Source organism: Anabrus simplex, chromosome 5 (assembly GCF_040414725.1).
Source record: "Anabrus simplex isolate iqAnaSimp1 chromosome 5, ASM4041472v1, whole genome shotgun sequence".
NCBI lineage: Eukaryota > Metazoa > Arthropoda > Insecta > Orthoptera > Tettigoniidae > Anabrus > Anabrus simplex.
Genome location: NC_090269.1, coordinates 241423194 through 241449111, shown reverse-complemented (window position 1 = coordinate 241449111; position 25918 = coordinate 241423194). Strand labels below are relative to the sequence as shown.

Genomic DNA, 25918 nt, shown 5'->3' with positions numbered 1-25918 from the left:
AACTGATGTGACGTAATTACTTCCTAGTACCAACTTTGGTTGGGCTGTTTAATTTGTTCGTGGTTAGTTGCTACGGTCATAAATAAATTCTCCGTTGCTGTGCTAATCAACAAGGTATTGTTAAACATGGATGTTATTCCGTACGGAGGTTGCTATATCATAAGTACTGATTTTCGAGGGAACAAATTATTCTTTAGATGCTCTCCAATAAGGTATGCTAAGTTTTGATATGAATCTTCCTTCCCTTTTCTGTTCGTTAAATTTTGTTTATGTATGTGTATGAAATAATTTGTCAGCATTAGTCTACCCTGGACCATTAGTGTCACTTTTCAGAGGCCTGGCTAGTCAGAAAATCATTTGACTGGATATGTTAGGTCTGGCTAGTGACAAAACCATTAGTCTGGATATGTAATATGTTATGTCTGGCTAGTGACAAAACCATCGGTCTGGATATTTTAAGTCCGGCTAGTGACCAAACCATTGGTCTGGATAGGTTAGGTCTGGCTAGTGACAAAGCCATTGGTTTGGATATGTTAGGTCCAGCTAGTGACAAAATCATTGGTCTGGATATGTTATGTCGGGCTAGTGACAAAACCATTGGTCTGTGGTCAAGCAAAGGGGGTCTGGTGACGTAAGCCCCCAGGTTAGTGCCATGAAGCGGCTTTAGGCCTCTCTCTATCTTATTCATATTAAATCATAAGTGGCACAATGTATGCATTGCAGTGGTGAGATGCGTAATTATTGCATCACTACCTCTCAACTATTTAAACACGTTATTTGTCTTTGGTGTTCTTATTTAATCGTGGCTGGCGGTGGCACGAATGGATTCTGCCATTGGCTGAAGATTTACCGTATGAAACGTCACTTCCATAATTCAAGACAGCGAGATGTTATTATTCTTATTCATTTTATATGCTTATTCTTTCCATTTTTCCTCCAGACTACAACGATGATTACTTTGTCGGTAACAGTGCCTCATCGTTTAGGTCTTTTTATACCGCTTAAGTTGGTCATAACTTCTCGCTATTTTGGAATTATGGGAGCGACGTTTCATTGGCATAATCTTACCAATGGCAGAGTCTACTTCCACCACCGTCAGCCGTGATTATTATGTTACTTATCCTGGCGAGGGTTATAACCTTTAATGGTTAATTCTGATGGATATTTTGGCCATTTTCAAAAATAGAATTCATCATAGGTAGTGCCCCACCTTCATGGATGCCCAAGTCGCCTGTAAGCGTCAACTTGAAAGACCTGCACTATGCCTCTCTGGAGATCACACACCTTTATTATTAACTAGCTGATGTACCCGTGCTTCGCCAAGAAATTCTGCGTTGTATACGGAATTCTAGGTTAAGTAGTGTACGCGTTGTGAGTAAGATTATTTGCAGACTAACATTGAAATTAAAACTCCTCAAAGTGGTTTTCACACTGGGATAGGAAAGGGCTAGGATTGGGAAGGAAGTGACCGTGGCCTTAATTAATGTACAGCCCCAGCATTTGCCTGGTGTGAAAATGGTGAACCACGGAAAACCATCTTCAGGCTGCCGACAGTGGGGTTCGAACTCACTATCTCCTGGATGCAGGCTCACAGCTGCACGCCGCGCGGCCAACTTGTTCCGCCCTACTGCATTTCAAGTAAAAATTATTTTCTGCATTTAGCACGGCCAAGTTGCCCCGTATTTAATATTCCAGTGAAAGGTGTGAAAGAAATGTAATCTGAAACTATACATATTGAAATTAAAATTTAAACATGTTTGAGTCAAAATATTTATGTTATGCATACAACGAATATGGAAAAAGTAAGACTTTTATGTTTTGTCCAGCCCCCATCCTGAGAGCAGCGCTTGAAGAATTTTAAAACTCTAATTGAACAATGACTCTTACCATAATCTCCCAGTCATTTCTTTACGATCTCCATTGGTCAATTCTTGACTGTTGTTTTTTTCTGCCACTGATAGTATTGCATATGGAAGCCTAGAAAGTCTTTCCTTTTCATTCCCTTCGTGGTCCTTGTCTTTCTTAGACCGATATGTTCATTTTTTGAAGTGTCGGACCCCTTCCATTTTTTCTCTCTGATTTATATTATATAGAGGATGGCTGCCTAGTTGTACATCCTCTGAAAACAATAATCACCATCACCTCCACTCTTATCATAGTTCGTATGATGAATCTGAATAAAACATAAATTTTGTGGTCATTGGAGCACATTCGTCGTTGTCGGCCTATACTCGTATTCGACTTTTCGTTTCTCACCTGCAGTTCCGTAATCCTTAGTCCACACGATGAAGTTGCGCTGATGGCTTATCAGACCAATTGCATAAAAAATGCGGCCGCACATGTTGCATCGGACAGAAGGTGGGGGACATGGCAGTGTTTGACGTAGCTTCTTTCTCTGGTGAGTTTCCTCTTCCTGTCTTCGATGTTGTGTTGGTTGCTGCCCGTCTGTTGGCTAGCCATTTTTATTACCTACCGGTGCTAAGGGCCACTTACAATTTTTCAACAGATGCTTCTGTCTTACTTGCTGACGAATTTCATCAGCGACCTTGGAAAGATTGTATTCATGACAATCAAGTTTATGCTTGTGTTCACGCCCTCATGTCGTTGGCTTTATATTATTACCACTTTGGTTTTCCACTAATATTTTATATGAACTGTTTTTAATTAGAATTTTAATAGAAGAAGTTTTAGTCTCCGACAAGATTATGGTTTAATGATAAGACAGTTTTCCATTAGCATCTTTATATATTGTATCACTTTTCACATTTTTATGTTCCGAATTTTAATAATTGACTAAACTTTTAACTTCCACTTTTAATTTAATTGTATTGTTGATGATTATGTTTAGGCTGAAGATGCCCTTAATTGAGGGCGAAACATGTCCCATGTAACTAAGAATCTATTTATGTAACCACTATAAGTGAAAATATAAGTATTGAATAGGTGGAACAAATTAAAACACCTTTATTATTGTTGAACTGTAAAAATTTTCAATACGGACCTAAAATGAGGTTTATCACATGTAACATACCACTTAGTCGAGCAGCTCTTCTTCTTTCTCTCAATTCTTCCCAATCCAAACTTTGCAACATTTTTGTAACGCTACTCTTTTGTCGGAAATCACCCAGAACAAATCGAGCTGCTTTTCTTTGGATTTTTTCCAGTTCTTGAATCAGGTAATCCTGGTGAGGGTCCCATACACTGGAACCATACTCTAGTTGGCGTCTTACCAGAGACTTACATGCCCTCTCCTTTACATCCTTACTACAACCCCTAAACACCCTCATAACCATGTGCAGAGATCTGTACCCTTTATTTACAATCCCATTTATGTGATTACCCCAATGAAGATCTTTCTGTATATTAACACCCAGATACCTACAGTGATCCCCAAAAGGAACTTTCACCCCATCAACGCAGTAATTAAAACTGAGAGGACATTTCCTATTTTTTAAACTCACAACCTGACTTTTAACACCATTTATCAACATACCATTGCCTGCTGTCCATCTCACAACATTTTCGAGGTCACGTTGCAGTTGCTCACAATCTTGTAACTTATTTATCGCTCTATAGAGAATAACATCATCTGCAAAAAGCCTTACCTCCAATTCCACTCCTTTACATATATCATTTATATATATATAAGAAAACATAAAGGTCTGATAATACTACCTTGAGGAATTCCCCTCTTAATTATTACAGGGTCAGATAAAGCTTCACCTACTCTAATTCTCTGAGATCTATTTTCTAGAAATATAGCAACCTATTTGGTCACTCTTTTGTCTAGTCCAATTGCACTCATTTTTTCCAGTAGTCTCCCATGATCCACCCTATCAAATACTTTAGACAGGTCAATCGCGATACAGTCCATTTGACCTCCAGAATCCGAGATATCTTGCTGGAATCCTACAAGTTGAGCTTCAGTGGAATAACCTTTCCTAAAACCGAACTGCCTTCTATCGAACCAGTTATTAATTTCACAAACATGTCTAATATAATCAGAAAGAATGCCTTCCCTAAGCTTACATACAATGCATGTCAAACTTACTGGCCTGTAATTTTCAGCTTTATGTCTATCACCCTTTCCTTTATACACAGGGGCTACAATAGCAACTCTCCATTCATCTGGTATAGCTCCTCCAACCAAACAAAAATCAAATAAGTACTTCAGATATGGTACTATATCCCAACCCGTTGTCTTTAGTATATCCCCAGAAATCTGATCAATTCCAGTCGCTTTTCTAGTTTTTAACTTTTGTATCTTATTGTAAATGTCATTGTTATCATATGTAAATTTTATTACTTCTTTGGCCTTAGTCTCCTCCTCTATCTCGATTGGATGAAGCATGCCATTTGTTGTTTATTATATCTTTTATTTTAGTTCTTGTGTCTTAAAATTTTGTTTGTGCAATAGAACGTTTGAATAATTCCAACTTTTCTCACGGTCTCATGGCATTGCTATACCGACACAGTAAAATGTTAATTATTTGTGTTTAATTAGAATATTATGTTGTTTAATATGATGGTTCATGTTTGTGGGTTACTGTAGTCACGTCCTAGTTCGTGAACCATGGGCAACGGCTGAGTGGCCTAGTAAGTGGTCCTGAGAGTCGGGATACCAGTTGCTATGGAATGGGAGTGGACATCTCGGACATATTCTGAGTCGTGGCCCTCTTTGTGCTCAGGCGGCTAGGACTATACAATTCATCGGTGGTCCATAACCCGTTAGAGGAGAGATCCTCACTTGGACTATGTGCAAGTAGGGCAGCATCCTGCTTCATGAATTTACCGAGCTCAGTAATGGAGTCCCACTCCCATTTGACAGGCGAGGGACTCCTTGGAAACAACTTGGCGAACGAAATGGAATTCGATGGGGAGCTGTCAATATTAATGGGGCTTATGGAAGAAAGAAGGTAGAACTGGATGAGTCAGCAAAGAGGATGCATCTGGATGTGCTAGGAGTAAGTGATATTCGGGTAAGGGGAGATAATGAAGAAGAGATAGGAGATCATAAAGTGTACTTGACAGGTGTTAGAAAGGGAAGGGCAGAGTCTGGGGTAGGGCTCTTTATCAGGAATACCATTGCATGCAACATAGTTTCTGTTAGGCACGTAAATGAGCGAATGATGTGGGTAGATTTGTCATTGGGAGGAATTAGGACAAGAATTGTGTCCGTGTATTCACCATGTGAGGGTGCAGATGAGGATGAAGTTGACAAGTTTTATGAAGCATTGAGTGACATTGTGGTCAGGGTCAACAGCAAGGATAGAATAGTGCTAATGGGCGATTTCAATGCGAGAGTTGAGAATAGAACTGAAGGATACGAAAGGGTGATTGGTAAATGTGGAGAAGATATGGAAGCTAATGGGAATGGGAAGCGTTTGCTGGACTTCTGTGCTAGTATGGGTTTAGCAGTTACGAATACATTCTTCAAGCATAAGGCTATTCACCGCTACACATGGGAGGCTAGGGGTACCAGATCCATAATAGACTATATCTTAACAGACTTTGAATTCAGGAAATCTGTTAGGAATGTACGAGTTTTTCGCGGATTTTTCGATGATACAGACCACTATCTGATCTGTAGTGAACTAAGTATCTCTAGGCCTAGGGTAGAGAAAGTGAAATCTGTCTGCAAACGAATAAGGGTAGAAAGTCTCCAGGACGAGGAAATTAGACAGAAGTACTTGGATATGATTAGTGAGAAGTTTCGAACAGTAGACAGTAAGCAGGTTCAGGATATAGAAAGTGAATGGGTGGCATACAGGGATGCTGTAATAGAAACAGCAAGGGAATGTCTAGGAACAACTGTGTGTAAAGATGGGAAAAAGGCGAACATCTTGGTGTAATGATGAAGTGAGAGCAGCCTGTAAACGTAAAAAGAAGGCTTATCAGAAATTGCTCCAAACAAGGTCCGAGGCAGACAGGGATTGGTACGTAGATGAAAGAAACAGCGAAACAAATAGTTGTTGAATCCAAAAAGGAGTCATGGGAAGATTTTGGTAATAACCTGGAAAGGCTAGGTCAAGCAGCAGGGAAACCTTTCTGGACAGTAATAAAGAATCTTAGGAAGGGAGGGAAAAAGGAAATGAACAGTGTTTTGAGTAATTCAGCTGAACTCATAATAGATCCCAGGGAATGACTGGAGAGGTGGAGGGAATATTTTGAACATCTTCTCAATGTAAAAGGAAATCATAATGTTGGTGTTGCAAACAGCCAAGCTCATGGGGAGGGGGAAAATGATGTTGGTGAAATTATGCTTGAGGAAGTGGAAAGGATAGTAAATAAACTCCATTGTCATAAGGCAGCAGGAATAGATAAAATTAGACCTGAAATGGTGAAGTACAGTGGGAAGGCAGGGATGAAATGGCTTCATAGAGTAGTAAAATTAGCGTGGAGTGTTGGTAAGGTACCTTCAGATTGGACAAAAGGAGTAATTGCACCTATCCATAAGCAAGGGAACAGGAAGGATTGCAACAGCTATCGAGGTATCTCATTGATTAGTATACCAGGCAAAGTATTCACTGGCATCCTGGAAGGGAGGGTGCGATCAGTCGTTGAGAGGAAGTTGGATGAAAACCAGTGTGGTTTCAGACCACAGAGAGGCTGTCAGGATCAGATTTTCAGTATGCGGCAGGTAATTGAAAAATGCTACAAGAGGAATAGGCAGTTGTGTTTATGTTTCGTAGATCTAGAGAAAGCATATGACAGGGTACCGAGGGAAAAGATGTTCGCCATATTGGAGGACTATGGAATTAAAGGTAGATTATTAAAACCAATCAAAGGCATTTATGTTGACAATTGGGCTTCAGTGAGAATTGATGGTAGAATGAGTTCTTGGTTCAGGGTACTTACAGGAGTTAGACAAGGCTGTAATCTTTCACCTTTGGTGTTTATAGTTTACATGGATCATCTGCTGAAAGGTATAAAATGGCAGGGAGGGATTCAGTTAGGTGGAAATGTAGTAAGCAGTTTGGCCTATGCTGACGACTTGGTCTTAATGGCAGACTGTGCCGAAAGCCTGCAGTCTAATATCTTGGAACTTGAAAATAGGTGCAATGAGTATGGTATGAAAATTAGCCTCTTGAAGACTAAATTGATGTCAGTAGGTAAGAAATTCAACAGAATCGAATGTCAGATTGCTGATACAAAGCTAGAACAGGTCGATAATTTCAAGTATTTAAGTTGTGTGTTCTCCCAGGATGGTAATATATAGTAAGTGAGATTGAATCAAGGTGTAGTAAAGCTAATGCAGTGAGCTCGCAGTTGCGATCAGCAGTATTCTGTAAGAAGGAAGTCAGCTCCCAGACGAAACTATCTTTACATCGGTCTGTTTTCAGACCAACTTTGCTTTACGGGAGCGAAAGCTGGGTGGACTCAGGATATCTTATTCATAAGTTAGAAGTAACAGACATGAAAGTAGCGAGAATGATTGTTGGTACAAACAGTTGGGAACAATGGCAGGAGGGTACTCGGAATGAGGAGATAAAGGCTAATTTAGGAATGAACTGTATGGATGAAGCTGTACGCATAAACCGGCTTCGGTGGTGGTGTCATGTGAGGCAAATGGAGGAGGATAGGTTACCTAGGAGAATAATGGACTCTGTTATTGAGGGTAAGAGAAGTAGAGGGAGACCAAGACGACAATGGTTAGACTCGATTTCTAACGATTTAAAGATAAGAGGTATAGAACTAAATGAGGCCACAACACTAGTTGCAAATCGAGGATTGTGGCGACGTTTAGTAAATTCTCAGAGGCTTGCAGACTGAATGCTGAAAGGCATAACAGTCTATACTGATAATGTATGTATGTATGTTAATATGATGTGAAAATACCATATTAGAATATTCATATTTTCAAAAAATGATGCTTAAGGATGATGGAACGCTACCTGGGAAGAAATGAAAAAAATAATGTTGAATTGTGATGGTGCTGGAAACAGAATTTTTGTTGTTTTTTAGCTAAGGAAAGGTTCATTCTTTTGGTCTTGTGACAGTTCCTTGAATTGTTTACTACGTACCAAACTTTGAGTTTCAGTAAGCTGGAAAATAACACTTCATGGTATGTGAAACTTTAAGGCTGCAACATCTGAAGAACAAAAAAGAGAGAATTTCGTCATTAGGTACTCGAATTCTTTATCAGATTAGAGGTTATAAGAAGAATGTGCACTTAATATACATGACAGGCTATACAGGCTTATCTCACTCTGCAATTCAGTAGATCACTGTGATCATTCGTAGATTCTCACAGAAAAAAGAACTATGATTGTCGACCAGCATGTTTTTGTATTTTGAAAAGCTCCTTTCAATGTCTACGGATGCTATTGGAACATACTTGAAGTACACTGAATCACTGGATGGAAGTTCTTCTTCTGCTGAAATCTTTACCCGCCAAAATCCGAGAGATGGAGCACAATTTAAATCTAAGAATTTCATTTTTGTCCGTATTGAACTGAGAATGGAAGATAGGAAACTTAAAAGGGTCCACCTTTTCAATACAAAAATGTTATAGTTTATTTACAACATATATTTACACTTGGAACTAGTTTCTACGCTGTTTGGCGTCATCTTCAGCCAAAATGTGGGAAATAGGCTAGCATGTAGACATTTATATTACACAAGGCGTTACATTAAACAATACACATCTTACGAGGAGATAAAAACAGGGACGAATATAGAAACAAATGAATCGTTGAGAAAGCAAAAGTTATACATATTAAAAACAACCTTAACCACACATCTTGCAGTGCGAAAATATTTGCCTTGAATGATTCCTGAATACAAAATGCACGCGCACACACTTCTGAAGAGCCAGCAGGCAGGAAAAAGTAAGGTGAAACCTTAAGAGTTCTTCTGAGAAGAGTTCATCATTTTTTCTATGTTCCGACTAACTAATGAAGTCTCCCTTGAGTTCCTGATAAACATACACAATATTTATATTTACAATATTTACAATATTTATAACTTTTGCTTTCTCAACGATTCATTTGTTTCTATATTCGTCCCTGTTTTTATCTCCTCGTAAGATGTGTATTGTTTAATGTAACGCCTTGTGTAATATAAATGTCTACATGCTAGCCTATTTCCCACATTTTGGCTGAAGATGACGCCAAACAGCGTCGAAACTAGTTCCAAGTGTAAATATATGTTGTAAATAAACTATAACATTTTTGTATTGAAAAGGTGGACCCTTTTAAGTTTCCTATCTTCCAGATGGAGCACAAAGCATTAAAACCCGCATTCTTGTCAAGAACACGTTTCAGTTTGTCCGACACTGCCACACCAGAATCGCTACAAGTGCATTTTAATTCGTCCGTGGCTCATCTGACTAAATTGATAATTTTTTCTAGAGCCATGCCTCTTTCCCGAAGACGTGTAATAATTGACGACAAGGAACTAAAATTTGCTTTGATGCATGATAGTTTTCCCTCCATTTTCATATCTGAAAACAATTCTTGAGCCATCTGAATGGCCTTGGCATCTTGTACGTCGAAAGAATCTGTTACGTGCTTCACTGTCTGAAAGTGGTCACAATAGTAAATACAGGCATTGACCCACGTACCCCATCATGTGATGCAAGGCTGCGGTGGTAATGGAATGTCGGGTGCTTGGGATCTGAAAAGTTCCCTGCGTGATGGAGCCTTATTAAATACCTTCTTAGTTAGGGACAGAGGCTTGTCAACTTAAGGGAAATTTGATCTGACTTCTTTGGCTACTATGTGAAAAGCATGAGCTAGGCAGGTTACTTGAACAATTTTTGAGTAAAATGCTTCGATTGCATGTAAAGCGGTACATCAATCACAAAGAGCGGAACATCATCATACCTTACACCCGGAGCCCATAGTAATCCTATCGATTTATTGAAGAGGCGACAAATTGTAGAATGATTCACAGATAGCAAAACTTTGGTCGTGAGCAAAAATATTTTTCCAAGCCTATCTACTTCTAACGTACCCACAATAACATTGGCAATGTAACGTCCCTTTACATCACTGGTTTCATCGATTGAAACAAATAATTTGTTTCCGCAGACTTCTCTGATATTCCTTATTGTGTCGTCATAGCACTGGGATACATAGTTCTTTCTCAGAGTAGACTCATCCGGAATTACACGCCCGTATATCTTTCTGAGCAATCTCTCAGTTTAATATTGTTTCATTTCCAGAGTGGAATGTTCGAAGAAACCAAAGCTTCACACAAGTCTTGACAAAGCAGAGGAAGTACTGCCATGAGAGGATGTCTGTGAGAGTAACAGTTGAGAAACTGAGGCAAATATTCATTTATAGGAAGGGGAGTTAGGGATTGGAATAACTTACCAAGGGAGATGTTCAATAAATTTCCAATTTCTTTGAAATCATTTCGGAAAAGGCTAGGAAAGCAACAGATAGGGAATCTGCCACCTGGGCGACTGCCCTAAATGCAGATCAGTATTGATTGATTGAAAATTTTCGTTTGCTTACTATTTTGGACTCCACGTATGTGCTTCTCTTGACCAATATGTTGCTAAACGGTAAATCTCCTATCTCCTGTCACTTTTACTTCACATATTTTGCAGGAAAGAATTTCACCACAGGTGGTAAAAATATCCTCGCTGACTTTCAAAATTATTTGTTTGAAATGAACAGCCCTAGATGGCTTTAACTTCGGTGTTTTAAATACAATTGAAAAACAATCGCTACCAATAACACAAATCCACTTAGAAAACGTATGGTTGCACTGAAGTACTTAACCAGACTGGCATTACTGTGTGTACTGTTGTCTTCCTCCTCGATTACAACATCGCTTCCAGATTAGCTGCAAGCGCAGGTGTGTCTCCTGGAATGTGGATATTCCAAGAAATAAAGGTTGAACAAAGTTGTGAAGATTCTCATGTCTTTGTATTCATCGTCACTTTCACTTCCATTAATATCCAGTACCATATGCAAAAAATGCATCATAAACCATTAAGAATGTGAAAAAATGACTCAAAACATATAAATATTTCTAATAAATTCCATAAAATGACATAATAATGATGCAAAAAGTGCAAAAATGGTCTAATGAGCAGATTTTCCAGCTTACTGAAACTCAAAGTTTGGTACCTAGTAAACCATTCAAGGAACTGTCACAAGGCTAAAAGATTGAACCTTTCCTTAGCTTCCAGACAACTAAAATTCTTTTTCCAGCACCATCACAATTCTACATTACTTTTTCTCTTCTTCCCAGGTAGCATTCCATCATCCTTAAGCATCATTTTTTTGAAAATATGAATATTCTAATATGGTATTTTCACTTCATATTAAACAACATAATATTCTAATTACACACAAATGTTACCGGGCGAGTTGGCCGTGCGCGTAGAGGCGCGCGGCTGTGAGTTTGCATCCGGGAGATAGTAGGTTCGAATCCCACTATCGGCAGCCCTGGAGATGGTTTTCCATGGTTTCCCATTTTCACACCAGGCAAATGCTGGGGCTGTACCTTAATTAAGGCCACGGCCGCTTCCTTCCAACTCCTAGGCCTTTCCTCGTCGCCATAAGACCTATCTGTGTCGGTGCGACGTAAAGCCCCTAGCAAAAAAAAAAACAAAAAAAACACACAAATGTTTAACATTATACTGTACCGGTATAGCAATGCCATGGGACCGTGAGAAAAGTTGGAATTATTCAAACGTTCTGCTGCACAAACAAAATTTTAAGACACAAGAACTAAAATAAAAGATATAATTAAACAACAAATGGCATGCTTCATCCAATTAAGTGGACATCCTCAGCTTTATCATATCAGAATCAAAAATTTAAATTATATTGAAAAATATATATGTCTCCTATACATAATAAGTTATTAATTTGTTATGTAGTTTATAACACTTCTTTCCATACAGTATTCACTCTGCTTCGACCATTCGGATGTCTCTGGATCGTATTATTTTCAAACGCAGGTCGCCTACGGGTGTCAAATCAAAAGACCTGCACCTGGCAAGCCAAACTTGTTCTCGGACACTCCCGGCACTAAAAGCCATATGCCATTTCATTTCCATTTCATCTGACCTGTTTATAATGAACGCTGCAGAGCAGCGCAGGTCCGCTAGTATTTTATTACATCTTCTATCTCTTCATATATTCTTTCCATTTCTTCGTCATCCGCTGAACTAGCAGGCATATAAACGTGCACTATAGTGGTGGGAATTGGCTTGGTGTCTATCTTGACAACAATAATCCTTTCACTATGCTGGTCATAGTAACTTAAACCAACTCCTGCATTACCCCTGTTTGATTTTGTGTTGATAATTCTGTAGTCGCCTGATCAAAAATCCTGCTCTTCCTGGCAATGCACATCACTTATAGTAACTACATCTAACTTTAGTCTATCCATTTCCCTTTTCAGATTCTCTAACCTACCGCAACGATTCAAAGTTCTAAAATTTCAGACTCCGTCTCACAGAATGTCTTCTTGATGATTCCCCCTCTCGTGTAGTCCCTACCCGGAGATCCGAATGGGGTACTATTTTATCTGGGAAGAAGCCATCATCAGTACATCATTCATTCATATAGAGAGAGCTGCATGTCCTGGGGAGTTAGTTATGGCCGTAGTTTCCCGTTGCTTTCAGCTGTGTAGCTGTATCAACACTGCTAAGCCATGTTAAGTATTATTACAAGACCATATCAGTCAACTATTTAGACTGCCACCCTTGCAACTTCCGAAAGGCTGCTACCCCACTTTCGATGAACCATTCGTTAGTCTGGTCTCTCGACAGATACCCATCCAGCATGGTTGCACCTACGGCTGAGCTACCTGCTTCATTGGGACGTGCAAGCCTCCGCATTGCGGAAAGGTCACATGGTTCACATGCATCTTGGGCAGTGAATCAGTGGTGGTGTCTCCAACTCATGATCCCTTGCATTTGAGGAATCGAGCCTGACCGAGGTAATCGGTTTTTGAAAGACAGTCAAAATCTTCGCTCTCCATGTCTTTTGTTGTTGGCATGTTAAAGCTGGAGGTGCACTCAGTGTCACCTAACAACATTAAATTAACTCAGTCTAGTAGAATTCTACTTTCTTTACTAAACAGTAATGCAGAGTAGAAATATGTAGGTAGGTCTCCTAATGTTACCACTTCAGAAAGTCCACAACTTGGTGGTTACACCCATCATCATCATCATCATAATCATCTTCTTCATGACCACATTGTTTTCAAAACAAGCTATCAACTCCTTAGATCATGTTCAGTACACATAGGACGTATCATTGAATTTCAGTAAATGTAGCACGCATGTATTCAATCAGTCACTACTGATCTGCATTTAGGGCAGTCGCCCAGGTGGCAGATTATCTATCTGTTGTTTTCCTAGCCTTTTCTTAAATGATTGCAAAGAAATTGGAAATTTATTAAACATCCCACTTGGTAAGTTATTCCAATCCCTAACTCCCCTTCCTATAAACGAATATTTGCCCCAATTTGTCCTTTTGAATTCCAACTTTATCTTCATATTGTGATCTTTCCTACTTTTATAAACGCCACTCAAACTTATTCGTCTACTGATGTCCTCCCATGCCATCTCTCCACTGACTGCTCGGAACATACCACTTATTGCAAGTAATCAGCTACATTTTCCGTATCAAATTCTAATCACAGAGACTTACAGTAATTGAAAATCTTCCACCTTTTTGATACTTTTTATTTTCTTTTTAGCAAAATTAATTAATTATAAACAGTACATGTTTCGTTCTCACTTGAGAACATCTTCTGCTGTTGTTAAGCTTAGGTGAATCGCTAAGTTTCTGAGTACATTATTTTCAGGTACATTGTTCCTCTTAAGAACTATTTGAATATAAATTAAATTTGAATATAAATATTTATCTTCATATTGTGGTCTTTCCTACTTTTATAAACGCCACTCAACAGAAACTTAGCGATTCATCTAAGCTTAACAACAGCTGAAGATGTTCTCAAGTGAGAACGAAACATGTACTGTTTATAATTAATTAATTTTTCTAAAAATCAAATAAAAAGTATCAAAAAGGTGGAAGATTTTCAATTACTGTACGTCTCTGTGATATGCCACTTAGTCGAGCAGCTCGTCTCCTTTCTCCCAAGTCTTCCCAGCCCAAACTTTGCAACATTTTTGTAACGCTACTCTTTTGTTGGAAATCGCCCAGAACAAATCGAGCTGCTTTTCTTTGGATTTTTTCCAGTTCCTGAATCAAGTAATCCTGGTAAGGTCCCATACACTGGAACCATACTCTAGATGGGGTCTCACCAGAGACAAATATGTTCTCTCCTTTACATCCTTACTACAACCCCTAAATACTCTCATAACCATGTGCAGAGATCTGTACCCTTTATTTACAAATCATATTTATGTGATTACCCCAATGAAGATCTTTCCTTATATTAATACCTAGGTATTTACAATGATCCCCAAAGAGAACTTTCACCCCATCAACGCAGTAATTAAAACTGAGATGACTTTTCCTATTTGTGAAACTCACAATCTGGCTTTTATCCCTGTTTATCATCATACCATTGCCTACTGTCCATCTCACAGCATTATGGAGGTCATTTTGCAGTTGCTTATTTATTACTCTGTACTGAATAACATCATCTGCAAAAAGCCTTATCTCTGATTCCACTTCTTTACACGTATCATTGATACATATAAGAAAACATAAAGGTCCAATAATACTGCCTTGAGGAATTCCCCTATTAATTTTTACAGGGACAGATAAAGCTTCACCTACTCTAATTCTCTGAGTTCTATTTTCTAGAAACAGAGCCACCCATTCAGTCACTCTTTTGTCAAGTCCAATTGCACTCATTTTTGCCAGTAGTCTCCCATAATCTACCCCAGGGCCTATTAGGGTGCATGCGCGTGGTGTATGCACTGTGCATGGTGCAAAAGACGACTTGGCTTGGTTGACCAGAGTGCAGACCCCCCACTCCTCCATTTGGAGCAATAGCGCTTACTTTCTCTTTCCTCACGCCTGTCTCGCTCGCTCCGCCTGTCTCCCTCTGCCCCACTTTCGCCGTAGCGCTCCAAATCCGGGCTGAGTTGAGTCGAGTAGAGCCGAGCTTAGCCGAGTAGCTCAGAGACAAAGCGTTGATCCGAGCCATGCCGAGTGGCACCGATGCACAGTGCACGGAGCTCTTGCGCCTCAATCTGCACGCGTGAGATTTTGGGCGTTTGAGGCACTGATCTACCCTATCAAATGCCTGAGATAAGTCAACCGTGATAAGTCCAATTGACCTCCTGAATCCATGATATCTGCTATATCTTGCTGGAATCCTACAAGTTGGGCTTCAGTGGAATAACCTTTCCTAAACATGTCTTATATAATCAGAAAGAATGCTTTCCAAAAAGCTTACATACAATGCATGTCAAACTGACTGGCCTGTAATTTTCAGCTTTATGTCTATCACCCGTTTCTTTATATACAGGGGCTACTATAGCAACTCTCCACTCATTTGGTAAAGTTCCTTCATGCAAACAATAATCAAACAAGTACTTCAGATATGGTACTATATCCCAACCCACTGTCTTTAGTATATCCCCCGAAACCTTATCAATTCAGCTGCTTTTCTAGTTTTCAACTCTTGTATCTTACTGTAAATGTCATTGCTGTCATAGGTAAATTTTAATACTTCTTTAGTATTAGTCATCTCCTCTACCTGGACTTATCCTTGTAACCAACGATCTTTACATACTGCTGACTGAATACTTCTGCCTTTTGAAGATCCTCGCATACACACTCCCCTTGTTCATTAATGATTCCTGGAATTCAGCACATAGTAGTCTCGACACTCTACTGGAGTGGAGGACATAAGACAAAGAATGGAGTGGGGATGATAACAAGCAAGATCTTGGTTGAGTATGTGGATAAGATGGACTATATGAGTAATAGAATAATAATAATTAAGCGTGGAGAATTGAGAAAAGCATTTCATCCAAGTGTATGTACTCCAGTCTGGATGTAAATTTCTGGAGACACTGGAGAGAGAAATAAAGGATGTGGAAGTGACTATCATGGGAGACTACAATGCCATGGTGAGATGTGACAGAGAAGCGAAGGAAGAAGTAATTGGACCTTTTGGATATGGATATGGAAAAAGAAATTAAAAGAGAGGGAATTTGGTGGATATTTTTATGAGAAATTGGTTAAATGTGGGAAACATGTGGTTCAGGAAGAAGAATAGTAGAAAGATTATAAGATATGGATGGGGAAACAGAAGGAAAAGGTTAGTAAATGATTACTTCTTGGTAAAAGAGCAAATTGTAAACAGTTTTTTGTTAATTTTTTTTGTGGCGTCTCACCGACACAGATAGGTCTTATGGTGACGATGGGATGGGAAAGGCCTAGGAGTGGGATGGAAGTGGTCGTGGTCTTAATCCAGGTACAATCCAAGCATTTGCCTTGTGTGAAAATGGCAAACCACGGAAAACCGTCTTCAGGGCTGCCAACAGTAGAGTTCGAACCCACTATCTCCTGGATGCAAGCTCACAGTGCACGCCCCTAACCGCATGGCCAGCTCGTCCGGTAAACGGTTATTAGATGTAACAGCCTTGCCAGAAGTAGCCTTTGATAGAGACCATAGAGTAATTAGTAGCAAAAATGAAAGTAGGAAAAATAGTGAAAGTGAAAGAAACACAAGAAAATAAAAGTGTGGAAACAGAGGTTATGGGAGTAAAAGATAAATTTGAATATACAACCTGTGACAAGTTCAGTGAGTAGTCCTGTGCTATCAACATAGATGAACAATGCACGACAGTGACCTTACTCTCCTTTGAAATAGTACCCTCCCATAACTATGCACTGCTGAGATCGGTGATACATGTCCTGGAAACTTTGGAAGAAGGCTTCCTTTGGGGTGGTGTTCAAAAGCCTTATCACGTTTCGTTGTCAGGACTATCGTCAAATTTCTTTCCTTTCATCGTTTTGATGCGCGACTTTTTGGCTCTGACATTTTTCCGACAAGGGGATCCCGGAGAAGGCCATTCCAGGCTTTGCCCTTTCGTTTCAGGGTCACACCTGAGGCACCAGGTTTCATCCTCAGTGACAATACAGTTCAAGAAATTTGGTGTCGCCTCTGCCGTTTCGACAAAATCCTATGAAGCCTCTAAACATGCCTGCTTCTGATCGTCAGTCAAGTGATGTGGCACAAGACGAGAACACGTTTTCCTGTTCCCTAACTTCTGGGTAACGATTTGTTGCACGGATTCACGGTTAATCTGCAGTTCATCCGAAACACATACCAGCATCGCATGCATTTCTTTCTCTGTCTTGCCAAGCTTAAAACAAAACTGTGCATTGATATTTTGGTCGTTCATGTTCCTGTTCGCAGTTCAGAACCAACCCACTAAACACGCACTGTGTCAAACAGGTCTTACACGGCACACATACAATGCTCAACTGAACAACGTTGGGAGCAGGTGGGCAAAACCTGCTGCTACGCAGGTGCAGCATTGCGTGTCGCCAGTGATGCCGGATCGACTGTTCTGACTTCATTCACCGAACTTTATTGTCACAGGTTGTAAATTGAATTAACACTTACCAAAAGTTGAGGTGGGAATGTGGAAATAGAATGGGACATGTTCAAGAAGGCATTTGTAAGCTGTACAGAGAGTGCTTGTGACAGAATAGCTGAAAGAGTGAAAGATAAAAGATGCCTTATGGTGGAATGAGAGGGTATAGGAAGCAGTATAAAATAAGAAAGCATGGCAAGTATGGAATTGGGATAAAACTGAAGAATGTATCAGGAAATTAAAAGAAGGTGCGGTGAAGAAAAGCTGGGAAGGATTTAGAGAACAGTTGGAAGAGGATGTGCATAGCATTAATTATAAGGATACTGTATAAACTTGTAAGAAGGAAGACAAAAGAAAGAGTCTACAAAAACCAAGTGAAAGGGGGGAAAGAATACATAATAATACAACCAGAAGAGATAAAGAAAAGATGGAAGGATTACTGTGATGAACTCCTCAATGTGAGAAGGGCTGGGATGATAGTGATACCGGGTGAGAAGACGGAATTCGAGAGTGAAATCACAATGGAAGAGGTGGAAACTATTGGGTCGAAACATAAGTTTGCGCGGTTCTTATATTTCATTTTATTGTCACTGTCACGCACCTTAACTCACAATCAATCAGTCAGTAATGTTTTCACCTCCACTCTCTATGTCCTGCCAACGTTCAGGTAGCAGTTGAATGCCTCGCCTGTAGAACTGTTTTGGTTTTGATTGGAAGAAATCTGTTAGCCATTCATCAAGAGAAGCTTCGTCAGGTAACACTTGACCCTGAATGTGGTTAGAAAGAGAGCGGAAAAGATGGAAATCTGAGGGGGCAAGTTCAGGGCTATACGGAGGAAGAGGTCCCCAGCCAAGTTCAGCAATCACACCTTTGGTCAATTGTGCTATATCATTGAGCGTTATCATGGAGTAATAAGACTGGTTGTTGTCTTTGTCTTTTGTTGTCAATAGCAACGGCAAGCCGTCTTAGCTGGTCACTATAGACAGCAGAGGTAATTATTATGTTTTTCGGAAGAAGTTCATGGTGAAGAATGCTATCTTTGTTCCGCCAAACACACAACATGATTTTCGGTGGATGGGGCGCTATCCTTGGCACGGGGAGTTGCTTTCCTTGATGGGCTGAGTCACTCTTTTCTCTTCTTCGTGTTGACATACAGGCACCATTTTCTCGTCGCTGGTGACAGTCTTCAGAAGGAATGCTTTGTGCCTATCACAAGCCAACTAGTGCTGGGCAAGCAATGACGAACAGATGTTTACTTGTTGATTTTTGTTACAGTCGCTTTGCACATGTACCCATACCCACTTTCTGTACCTTATCCATCAAATGCAAATGGCGTACAATAGTTAACTGATCACATTCAAAAGCTTGCACCATTTCCCACGTTGTTTGATGAGGATTCTCATGAAGCAACTCATTCAAGCGATTCTTATCAAAATCTGAAAGTCTTCCAGAACGTGGATCATCAGACAAGTCAAACCATCCTGCTTGAAAGCGGGAAAACCATTTTTGCGCTGTTCTTTCAGCAATTGCTTCATTCCTGTACACTTCACAAGTTCTCGCAGTTCCTGCTGTTCTGGATCCTTGGTTAAACTCAGAGTAAAATGTGTCGGAAATGCTCACTTTTCTCAACTTGACATTCCATATTCGTTTGTCTGAAATATACACAAGTAATACGTTCACAATCAAGAAAACCTGTGTTTCACAACACACAAACTCCAAACTCTGTTAAAATAACGGAATTATGATAAGCAATCCCTTCACGCAGCATTGTTTCCAACCCAAAAGAATACCGCAAACTTAAGCACCGACCCTATACTATCAAACGAATGATAGTGGGGAAAAACAGCAGGATTGGATGAAGTGTGTGTGGAAATGGTAAAAGTAGTAGCACCTGTTGGTCTACAATGGCTGGATAGGCTATTTAGATATATTTGGAAAGAAAAGTACCAAATGATTGAAGTAAAGGGATAATAATTCTCACATTTAGGAGGGGGGCTGAGGGCAGGACGAAATGTGATAATTGAGGAGCGTTTTTTGAAAACTCGATAAATGCAAAAAATTTTGAAATTGAGTTATGCATGCTAATGTTATCAGTTTGACCTTGCTCACCATCCTGTGCAATCATCCTTTGCATAAGTCGATATTTGCCATATATAGAAGTGGTTGAAATCACTGGGTTTTTGCAAAGGTCGATATATGCTCTCGGAAAGTTAAAGCAAAACTCGATAAATGCCGTTAACTATTAATCACTTGGCATTCTCATGGATAATTGGAAGTGTTATTCTGTGGAACAATGGAACACCGGACTCCTTTATTGAAAGGATATATTCTTGGAATTGCATGCCACATGTTCCCACGATTAGCCCTCATTGTCGTCGACAAAATGAAACTCACTTCTTGAGAAGTTTTAAGCAAGTTACTGTACTGTCTGAGGAACTATTTCACTCTACAGCAGTATGAATAATGAATCTGAAGGTTCTGAAACTGGCGTGCCTGTTCAGAAGTGTGTCGGTGGAAAAAAGTTTAGATACAAGAAGAGAGTACCTGGAAAGCTGGCTAGAACTAAAAACGAACCTAATATTAAATGCATTCATGGACTCAAAGTACAGAAACTAAAAGCATGAAATAATGAAAGCGGCTGAACTCAGCTATGAAAATATCACAGAATTCCATCATCATGTGACTTCTTTACACAAGATCGATCAAGACAAGTTTCTATTGAAGTATATGTGCATTTCCACACCTCAGCGCAGGGTAATGAACACTGAAAGTGCTAGGAAGAAGGAAACTATTTCTGTGAAGTACAGCATTAGTAAGAAAACTGGTGAAATACTTCCTATCTGTGCTGCAACTTTTCAAGGAATTTCTGGCATGTCAAAGGACGGATTATCTTATCTGGCTAGTAGGTTTCATCATACTGGGAAGTTACCTAAGAAAAATCGAGGTGGTGACAGAACAGGCAAGGAACACAAGGACATAACGGTTGCCATTAAGAATCACATCAAAAGGTATAAATGCAGAGAGAGCCATCATGGCAGAGGAAAGTCTAAGAGAGGATATTCACCGTCATATCTCTCAGTCAATAAGATGTGGAAGACATTCTATGAAGAAAAGAACAGTTCTGGATTGAAACTGTGCTCGCTGTCAAAATACAAGTATATATTCTATAAGTGTTTCAAACTGTTTTTCAAAACTCCTCACACTGATACCTGCTCCACTTCGTGCAAAGCAGTTTTATCAAATAATGAAAGAAGAAAAGCCAGGTGTCATCAAGATATGTTTTGACGTGCAACGGAATCAACCACTTCTGAAGTTATCAGGGAGTGAGGTTTTCTATGCTAGACAAGTGTGGATATACAATCTCTACATGATGATTCACTCAAAGGAGCAGAGAAAGGAAGACATATTTTTCTATACTTGGCTAGAAACAGAATCCTCAAGAGGTTGCAATCAAGTTGCTTCGGCTTTATTGAACTTTATTTTAACCTAGAAAAGAAACTGAACAAAGATGGCCCTACCACGATACATTTATTCTCAGACTCTTGTAGCAGCCAAAACAAAAACAGTGTCATCCTGGCCACACTTACTGCTTTCTTGGAGAAAAGCACATTATTCAATAATCTACATTTCTTTCCTATTCGGGGACACAGCTACATGGCTTCAGACAGAGTATTCGGTAGAATTGAGAAATCTTACAGAGGACGGGAAAACATACTGTCTCCCAAACAATACTATGATAATTATCTTAGAGAAGCATGGCACCCTTAAAATTCTGAGCAGGGACTAGGAAATCAAAGATCTAAAAGAGAGTTCACAGAAGGTACTACGAACTAGGTTGCCATTTAAAATGAATAGTCACCGTTTCATCACAAATAATAAGAGACATAAGAAGTCTCCGTATCAGTACAGGATACCTACTTCGCATACCCAGTGGAAGTTGAAGTTCTGAAAATGAGATCCAGCCACGAAGCATTGCTAAAATCCTTTGTTTTACCAAAGAAAATTTGGTGTTCAAAGAAAAGAAGAAGGATGTTCAAGCTCTGTTAAGGTTTTTTGAAATACCGGATGATGCTGTCGATTTCTATAGGGTCGTGTTAGAAGACAAGTAACAGCCTTCTGATGACTATGTGTTTTGATGAGTTCTTAAATATTAATTGAGTAGGCTTTATTTTGTAAGACTTAACTTTAATTTAACCTTTGTGTTATTAATGTGTTCATTCATTACAATAGGATTGATATTATAGGTTAATATCTTATTTTATGCTACTTTGCTTGATGCTAAGTATATTGGAATCTAATAATATTATGTAATCTAATAATACCAAGTACCCTATATTATAAAATGGAGCTCAAAAATCAATAAATTTTTAATATTCAAAAAATATTATTCACAAAATAACAAAAATAAGTAAATAATTCCATAAACAAAAGTATATAATTCAGTTAGAGTATTAATGTGAAGTTCCATTTTACCAGAATATTTGCATATATCGAATTTTGAAAAAAACTTGAGAAAATTATCTTCTAATCTTACCTCATCCACCTTAAGTTTCAACAAGTTCTATTCAGGTACCGTGCTTGCCTCTATTGGAACTAATATCGACAAAAATTTGAAATGTTTCATGCATATGCTTCTAAGTTCAAAAACAAAAACACATTTCCTGAAAAATGATGTTTGCTGCAAATGTCGAGTTTTGAAAAAAACGCTCCTCAATTATCAAGGAATTACACTAATATTTTAGGCAGCAAAAATATTTGAAAGGGTACTGGAAAAGAGAATGAGAAGAAAGGTAGACAGACAGTTACATGAAGAGCAATATGGCTTTCAAAATTGAAGACCAACACTAGACTCCACCTTCAGTGTGAGGCGGGTAATGGTAAAAACATTGGGAATATGAAAGAGATATGGTGATATCTAGGTTTTGGATGTTTAAGACTTTAACATAGTCCCAAATATGCTCTTAAAAATAGCTAAATATGACCCAAAAAATGAAAAATATGATCAAACATATGTAGGCTACTTCCAATGAATGATGTTTGCCATTAATTCTTAGATATTAAATATACAATGGTATGGTATTGATACAGTGGTATTAAAGATACAAAACCTTGTCTTACTATCATATTCCTTATAATCTTATTGCACTACTTCAATTAATTTCCTTGCTAGTTCTTTTAACTTAATTCCACTAGTCTCTATCGTAAAATCATTCATCATCCTCTTCCTTTCCCCTTAATCAGCTCCTGCAGGGTTAGGAAATTTATGACATTTCTCCAGCTTTCTATCTCCTTCCATCATTCCTCTTCCATCATTTTGTCCCCGTCCATGTTTTTTCTTCTCCTTACATTCTTTATTGAATCAGTCCACCTTGTTCCAGGTGTCTCTCTTGCTCTCTTTCCCTCAAACTTTATCTCGGTCATCTGTTTTGGTATTCTCTTCTCATCCATCCTCTTTACATGTCCAGATAATCTTAGTTTATTCCTATCAATTCTTTCATTTAGGTTTTCTTTTCTGGCTTCCTTTCTAAAATCTTTGTTTCTCACTCTGTCTTTCCTATCTCACTTCTTAGGTATTTCATTTTTCTGACTAGAATTGAAGGCATGCCTGGAAATAAAGGTTAACCCTTAGGATTAAAATATTTGAGATAAGTGCTGTCATTTGAAAAAAAATCGAGACCATTCTTGAAATAGCCATGAGCAACTGATTTAGCACAAAGTTTATAAATAAGTTAATTAGTAAACATAGAAACAAACCCAAAACTGCTTTGATGAAGTCTAAAACTAAGGGAAAATATGCCCCATTCATATTTAATAATAATATATATACATATAATCACTTATTTAATTAATTAATTAATTTATTTATTTATTTATTTATTTATTTGTTTATTTATTTATTTATTGTATGATGAATGTATGTACATATATGTATAGTTTGAGGATGAATGAGATAAAGAAGAGGAAACTGAAGCCGCAATCAAAAGTATGAAACTTGGAAAAGCTGCTGGATGTGATAGAATTTATCGTGATATTTTGGCTCATTGCGGGCCAGCCACAATAAAATGTTCTCTAATATTCTGCAAACTGGAAACATCCTACCTTTGATGAAGAAAACAAAAATATAGCCATACTGAGACAAAATAAAGATCCAATTAAAGTGGAAAATACCATCCAGTAGCACTTCTAAGCATCACAGATAAACTCCTTGAGCGACTGCTCTATAATAGAATTTATGAAACAATCAACAGCTACATTCCTATAGAGCAAGTCCTGGAAGAAGTTGTAACAATCAACGATCAGTATCTTGTAACAAGTACTGTCTCTCACCACGTATATTGAAGATGGATATGAGAGGAAATCAGTATGCGTGGCTGCCTTTTTGGATCTATCAGCTGCCTATGATACTGTCTGGTGAGAAGGACTCGTTAAAATTTTTGATTATCCTATGTCATAAACTTGCGGCCTTACTTAGTAATGTGCTTAGCAATAGGTACTTATAGATCTATGCTGATAATGACAGAAGTAGAATGTTTCAATTAAATGATGGTTTGCCTCAAGGATCAGTCCTGGTTCCCCTTCTTTTCAGTCTGTACATAAATGATTTCCCAGACACATCTTCAAGAAAATTAATTTATGCTGATGACGTTTGTTTGGTGACTCAGTGCTCCAACTTTTATGATGTTAAAACTACTTTAGCCAGTGATCTGGAAGCCATGGATGTATACTTGAAGAAATGCTGCCTGTGCCTAAATCCTCAAAAAATAATTATATCTACATTCCACTTACACAACAGAAAATCTAATTATAAACCAACAGTCAGATTCCGAGGTCAAGCGTTGCCGTTCTGCAGTACACCAAAATACTTGGGAATAACTAACACTTGATAGAACTTCGACTTTCAAGCAACACCTCTCAAATGTAGCTGCTAAAGTTAAAACTGGAAATATAATCACTAATGCCCTAAGGCAACGGAACCTAAAAATTGCTTTTAAAACCAGCAACACCAGTATTTAAAAAAATAATTTTAATTCACACACAGTAAATACTAGCAATAAATTCAAAAATTCTGGAATATATAAACTGGAATGCTGGGGATGCGGATCAACTTAAATCGGACAGATCGGCAGGAAATTCTTAACAAGATTTACAGACCACCATAACGCTTTAAAATGTAATCATTTCTCGGCAAGGAGCAACCATCATAAAGACTATAATCTTAGTCACACCATAATAGATCAAGATCCTAAAAATGATACAGCGTGAACAGAAAGGTACACTACTCAATATTTTAGAAAATTTTCACATTAGTATGGATCAGTACAAGAATCCACCTCTCAGCTTAAATAAGATAAATGAAAAAAGGAACATAGTATGGGAAACTTTCATTCCAATTATTTACAGTAAAAAAACAAGATCAAAAGAATTCACATCTACTACACTCAATTTCAGTTACTACCCTCACACTCCCCTAAGTCCCGCCCCATTTCCCCACTCCATCTCCTCCTAATAGAACGTCACACATCTCGACTGCGGGAGCATGTCAATCGAGAGCTGAACTCTGCAGTCAGCAAACACGGGAAGGTCAAGCGGGCCATGTAACGTAAGCTATTTTCTTCGTCAAAAACTTGCCTTAAATGTTCGTGTTGGTTACAGTTCTTAATTTGATTTCATTATCCACATTACAGATTATGAATCAGACGGTTCAACATCACTAACAACTCATATAATGTCAGCCTCTGACTTAACATGATAATTGAGAGACAACAGTGTATTGTATTGAATTGTGTCAAGGGGCAACGAGGAAGTTACAACATAAAGACCTTCAGTATAAAAAACTTGCATAACGACCGTCACCTCATATTTTAATTTCATAATGATTTTTAAATAAATTTTTTTTAACAATCACTGCATACAATTGTGTGTTTAATGTTTTTAGATTATTCTATCATCATCATCATTTTACAGTTCCAGTTTCCCTGGTACTGTTGGTGAGCCTCTTCCATTTTGTCTTATTGAGATACATTCTGTTGTTAATGACGTCCTCCAGTGACCTTCCCTGATCTACAATGTCCATCTTTACGATGTCCATTCAGTGGGTACTTGGTATTCCCACCATTTGTTTCCCTGCCACATATCGCTCCTAGTTAACATAATTATGCTGTTCTTGTTGGCTCCATCCTCATTACATGCCCAAACCACCTCAGTCTGGACATGCTGATGTGATCTAACAATGATGTAACAATCCCAGCTTCCTTCCTAACCACATCATTCCTTAACTTGTCCAGTTTGGTTTTTTGAATTGTGGACTTAAGGAACTTAATCTCGGATGCCTGCAACCTTGACAAGTCTTTCTTAGTGAGGGTGCAGGTTTCAATACCATAGGATATGATTGGTATGAAGTACTGATTGAACATC

General features: G+C 38.6%; 1 protein-coding gene across 6 annotated transcripts in view; it reads left to right on the top strand.

Moving 5' to 3' along the window:
- The window catches only part of LOC136873942 (transcription activator GAGA), a 200828-nt gene that overhangs the window by 1184 nt on the left and 173726 nt on the right, over positions 1–25918 (top strand). The gene's annotated exons all lie outside the window — the stretch shown is intronic.